We start from the raw sequence: 6,000 nt of genomic DNA, 5'->3' as shown, positions 1-6,000 counted from the left end.
AGCGAGCCGCAGGCTGCCAGCTGCCTTCGTGTTGCCGAGCGGAGAGTGCAGCACGTCGGCCTGGAATCTCCGAAGTGCGACCCCTGACAACCAAGCTCTCGGATGCGCGCGCCATTATCGCTGCTGTAACGATACGATATCCCTGGAATGCGCGTTTTAACGAGCCAGTTACATTTCTTTGCATTCTTAGAGATTATAGTTTTTGTTTTTTGTTCATGTTTTTAACAATTGGCCAAGTTAGTAGTTAGTTTATGGGATAGGAATTCTGCCAGATGACAGGCACTAGGCGCCATTTTCTACTTCATTTGGAAGAGAAAATTATCCAGAAATGAAGATTTGATTGACAGCTGCATGTCGTGATATGATTGGTTGAAATGGGGTAGAAATTTGATAGTACTGGGTGATGTCAGCAAACTGTAAATTACTGTTATCAATGACATCTTGAAAAAGGAACTTTTGATGTGAAAAAGTGTGAAAAACTAAAGAAATTAGATTGTTGTGATTTGTTTTGCATACATTATTAAATAGGTGCACTGCATACCCAGGTATTTGAACTAAAAGAAAAGAAAAGTCATTCTTGGGTTCAGCTCGACTTTAAACATTTCGAAAACAAAAGAAATGATCGTTGACTTCCGGCGTGGTGAAGCAGCCCACTCTCCTCTGCTCATCAACGGCCAGCAGGTGGAGCGAGTAAGCAGTTTTAAATTTCTTGGCACAACTTTATGTGACAACTTAAAGTGGGAGGTTAACACCAGCCTCATTATTAGAAAGGCCCACCAGAGGCTCCACTCACTGCGACAACTCAGGAAGTTTGGGGTGTCCGGGGAGGGGAAGCTCAGTTTTTATAGAGCCACTGTTGAGACTGTCCTCACTTTCTCAGTGACGGTGTGGCACGGCAACACAACCGAGCACAATAAGGCACAGCTAGAGAGAGTAGTACGCACGGCGTGACCTTCCTTCTGTGGCCTCCTTGTACGCCACACGCATCGAGCGAAAAGGGGAGAAGGTGATGGGAGACCTGCAGACCTGCAGGCAGCGCTCGGAAGCGCTCCGCTTCTGAAACGTGTGCTGTGGGGCATACCGACGTGCAGAGGACGGAGCAAAGCTGCGGCGCAGCCGGAACGCTGCCCAGACGGGCCTGGTGGGACCAAGGTGTTAGAAGCACATAAGCATATTATGCGACTGGTAGCAGCACCTCATTATAATGTCAGTCAGAATGTTGATATGTATACGCTTTTTCTTTCTTTTCCTTTCCTGTGACTGAGCTTGTTCGTCTTTGTTTTTGTTCTTTGTTCTTGTGTGTTTATTGGATATAATAGACACATGGGTCACATCCGGCCCAGAAGCAACCTCCGAGTGTCCAGCATGGCCGTAGCCATGAGGTCGGTGATTATGGCACAGCGCAGTCCGTGTTCGACGAGCTTTCGCGAGCACCGGACGAACGATTCTCAAGATGAAAGTATTTTTGTGTTGCCAGTAGGTGGCGCTATGACTATTGTCTGAATTGAATGAAATTCAGCACTGCACTCCGAACTAACTGGTCGTCACACAGTAAAGAAAGAGCAGTCCACTTCGTGTTTTGGTACAGTTGTGTTCATACTTGATGCGTTCTGTCCCCCGTTCCCCAGACCACCTTTTCAAGTCGACCTGGGAATTGTTGGCTGTTCCGTGCCCGTGAACGCAATGTTCACACTAACTGAACAAACCATACTTTAGGGTCAGAGTGGGGTCAAGTGTGCGCAGAAACAGTCCCGGGTCCCTGATGTGAAACCACCCACCATGAGAAACCCGCACTGCGAGCAACAGGATCAACAAGTTAGTGGAAGTCCATACAGGGAAATGCGGCCGATGTGTGTGTGGATGCTCAACAAGCTAGTTGGCTGCAGGTTTTGCACAGCTAAACCTTTCACGGTCATCAGCCAATCAGATTTCTGTGCTTCAATGTATCGCAGCCAATGCAATTTTGTTTGATGAACATTAGTTCTGCCTGACGAGCAAAATGGAGAGGAGGTTAATTCCAGCCATTCAAAACTCCCAAGTTCTCTACAACTTTTATTTGAAAGACAAAACAGGAAGAAACGTCTCACAATGATGCTTGGATGGGTGGTGGCATCCATCATTGGGATCAAAGGTAACTTCTGAAGTAAATGTATTTTTTTATTGAAGGCTACCTAATTAATGCTTGCTAGCTAGCTATGTTAACCCTCCTGTTATACAATTTGAACCCATTCAACATTTACTGCAAGCAACTTTCTCAACAGTCTCTATAAAAAAATCCTCATTTCAAAAACTGGTAGAATATAACATTTTATGTGATACGTTTTCAAGGTCTTACACACATTTTGTAGACAACAGTGTTGTTTGGGGTCATGTTGAGCTCAAAAGAAACAAAAAAAGCCATGTAAAATAACTTTATAAATCTTCACAAATCTTTATAAAACCAGAGAAAATATAAACATTTTATCAAATATAAACGTTTTATAAAGCTTTTTTCACTGATAACTGAGGGAACTTTCCCATCCACTTTTTGATCTTAAAAAAATATTCCCATACTTTAGTCAAAACAGTCAACCGCAGTTTTAGCATGGTTTTAGCATGGGTTGGCCTGAGAAAACCAAAATGAACCCCCCCTCACCCCGGCAGCATAATGCCATGCACGTGGCACAGCTCCACATGTCCGCAGCATCTTATCAGATGGTGTGGAGTTCAGGACAAGCTGACGGAACAAGATACAGAGAAGGGGCTGTGTGTAAGCCGCCACATGTTTCACTGCCTTTATCTAGAGATCAGAACAAACTGTGGACATCGCAGCCCCCCGTCCTCTCCTCCCCGATCGATATGCCACCAAACAAAACAAGGGTGTAGGGTGTAGCCAGCTCAAATTCACCATCACTTCTCCACTCTTCTTCTTTACATCCCCCCCCCCCCCCCCCCCCCGCACCACCACCACCATCTTATTTTTCCATTTGCATCTGTGGCTGGATCATCAACACCCAGCCAGTAATGCCCAGACCTGTGTGTGTGTGTGTGTGTGTGTGTGTGTGTGTGTGTGTGTGTGTGTGTGTGTGTGTGTGTGTGTGTGTGTGTGTGTGTGTGTGTGTGTGTGTGTGTGTGCTGGTGAATGTACATGCGAGTGTGTGCAACTCACAGGGGCAAACCCAGAATCGATGGGTTGGAGAAGGCCAGAGTAGAAGCGTGTGTGTGTGTGTGTGTGTGTGTGTGTGTGTGTGTGTGTGTGTGTGTGTGTGTGTGTGTGCGCGTGTGTAACCGGATCACCGCGTCTCAGTCTCTCATTAGTAGCCGGGCGGTGGACACCAGAGGCCCTGCTAGAGGCTCATGCAGATGAGCAGAAACCCGAGGAGCTGTGGTGGAGTCGGGGGGAGAGACAGCAGCAGTTAGCTCACTAACTAATGATGAACGACAATGTCTTTCTCTCTCTCTTTCTCTAGTTGTCTCTTTCTTTCTCTCCTCTCTTGTCTCTCTCCCCCTAGTGTTTTGCTTTTCTTTTCTTCTCTCTATCTTCCTGCTCTCTCCTCTCTCTGTCACTAGTTATCTCCCTTTCTTTCTCTTTCTCTGTTGTCCCTCTTTCATTACTGTCTTGCTTTTTCTTTCATCCTCTCAATCCATCTTTCATTCACTGTCTGTCTGTCTGTCTGTCTGTCTCTAGTCTAGTCTCTCTCTAGTCTTGCTTGCCAGACTATCTCCACACTTCATTTAGTGCTGTACCAGCGCAGGAGAGTCTGGCTCCTCCTACCTTCACTCTGGTCTAGTGGGGATAAAAGGCTCTGTTATCTTTACAACCATCCACTGAAAGTACCATGCAGGCCTGCTTTATTGCACATGCAATCCAAATCTTCGTCAAGACTTGCCATTTTCAGCGTGTAGGTTGCTAGCTTGCAAGCTAGCTTTCTTTGTTTCACAGCGGCTAGTCTCGCTGGCCAGCCTCCTCTCCCTTCCGTCCGAGGAGTCTGGTGCCGCAGGTCTCCATAGTGGGATTGCGATGGGCGGCGCTTAGCGGCAGTGCACTTGGAAAATAGTTTCAAACAATCCAACTTGCCGTTTTCAGCGTGTAGCAACCAGCTAGCGTGTAGGTTTCTGCCGTTAGCTTGCTAGCTAGTTAGCGTTGTTGTTTTCACTGCGGCGGCAGGGCACTATTTACAGTGACACACAGGGAGGAGGGAGCGGAAGCTGCTCTGATTGACATGGTCAGAGCCAATGACAGAGCTTGTAATAAGCCGGGAGTGGACATCCGGCTGCCACCGAAACAGTCGCTCCAATGGGAGAACAGAGTAGAGCAGGGGAGGGTTTATCCCAGTTATGGAGACCTGCGGCGCCTTCGGACAGAAGGGAGAGGAGGCTGGCCAGCGAGACTACACAGCGGCAGAGGCATTTGAGAGCGGACACGCAGGGAGCGGAAAGGGATTTCCCTTCGCTCTGAATGAAATGCTCAGCACCAATGGCAAGGCTTATCCGTGCATGCAGCCTGCTTCCGGTGAGTCAGACTCTCTAAAAAAGAGGCATAGACATATAGAAGACACTGCTTCTTTCTCTCCTGTTCTTCATTCATCACTTCTTTTATACTTTGTTCTCAGTCTCTTCTCTGACATGGATTCTCTATTCTCCTGTACTCTCACTTCTTTTCGATCGCTCTTTATCTATCTTTAGTAAGCCGGCAGTATGTCCTTGCTGTTGAAGCGAAATTCGGAGGCATCGTACAAACAAAAGGAAACATTTGTGGAACAAACGAAGCGCTGCTTTGGCTTTGGCCTTCACATCGTGAAAAGACTCACTGGCTAAATTATAGTTACAGTTTCTCTCAATTGTTTAAATGCGTTTTGTGAATCTAGCTACATTTCTCACAACTCTACACAAAGCACAGCAATAGTTAACCGTTTGCCAAAACGATACCAATATCTGCCTGCAAGCAGGCAAGTTTGGTGAATCAGTGCTCGGCGATCAGAATGACACCAAAGTTCTCTGGGTGAGTAAAGCATCATATTTTAAGCTGGATATAAGGTCTGGGGTGTAAAAAACAGGAATTCTCCTTTAATCACAATTCACTCCATTCCAGTTGGTGGCGGTAATGCACCACAATGTTATAAAACTCAAGAAAAAGAGGATTTCCACTCAAGCCGAGGCATGTCAGACAGACAATGGACGGACATGAACATGAGTAAAATCGTCGATGACTGCTTGCTTTTATTTTAACCGCATTTACTTGTACTTTTTAATACTTAAGTACTGTAACGATCCACTCCGGAACCGTTGATCAAAGGAGGAAGGAGGCGATCCTTGACTTGCAATTCTGTGCGTTTATTCCATCTACAACAGGCTACTATGAGCTATGGCCCACGCTAGTTACAGGATCCATCCTCTAGCTCGCCCCAGCAGACACGACACACACATGACAGCTAGACACTAGCCCTGGCCTTCCCCCATCTTAGCCAATCCCTGAAGGGATATATCCACACGTGTCTCAAGAGCTGCCTTCTAGTGTCCTCAGGTGCGTTCACATGTAGTGGGAAACTAGCAATCTAGGACACAACGTAAACAATTCTACTTGATTTGAAAATTCTGCAGGCAGGATGGCTGCCTTGTATCCTGGCAAAAACTAGGGCTGTCCCGGCGAGTCGACGTAATCGATGACGTCGACTACGTAAATACGTCGACGCACGCTACGTGCCTCGACGCGTCCCAATCATAACAAAACAAAAATAGTGTAGCTCATGTTAGCGGCTAACTGTTACTTGTCGTTACTTTACATGGCAGTAAAATGCCACTGAATGACCAAATTGATTTAACTTTTAACCATTTCGATTTCCACTTTCCATACGGACCCCCAGCATTGGTTAGTTGTTAACATCGTGACAATTTATAACGTTATAACGTACTCCGACCGGTTTGCGGTGTTGCGCAATAGCTACAACCCCTGGCTGTATTCAGACTGATAGTATAAACCGGAAGCTGGAGCACGTTATAAACATTATAAATATAGTCACG

This window comes from Poromitra crassiceps (genome assembly GCF_964638095.1).
Source record: "Poromitra crassiceps genome assembly, chromosome: 1".
Lineage (NCBI taxonomy): Eukaryota > Metazoa > Chordata > Actinopteri > Beryciformes > Melamphaidae > Poromitra > Poromitra crassiceps.
Note: the sequence above shows the minus strand (reverse complement) of the source record.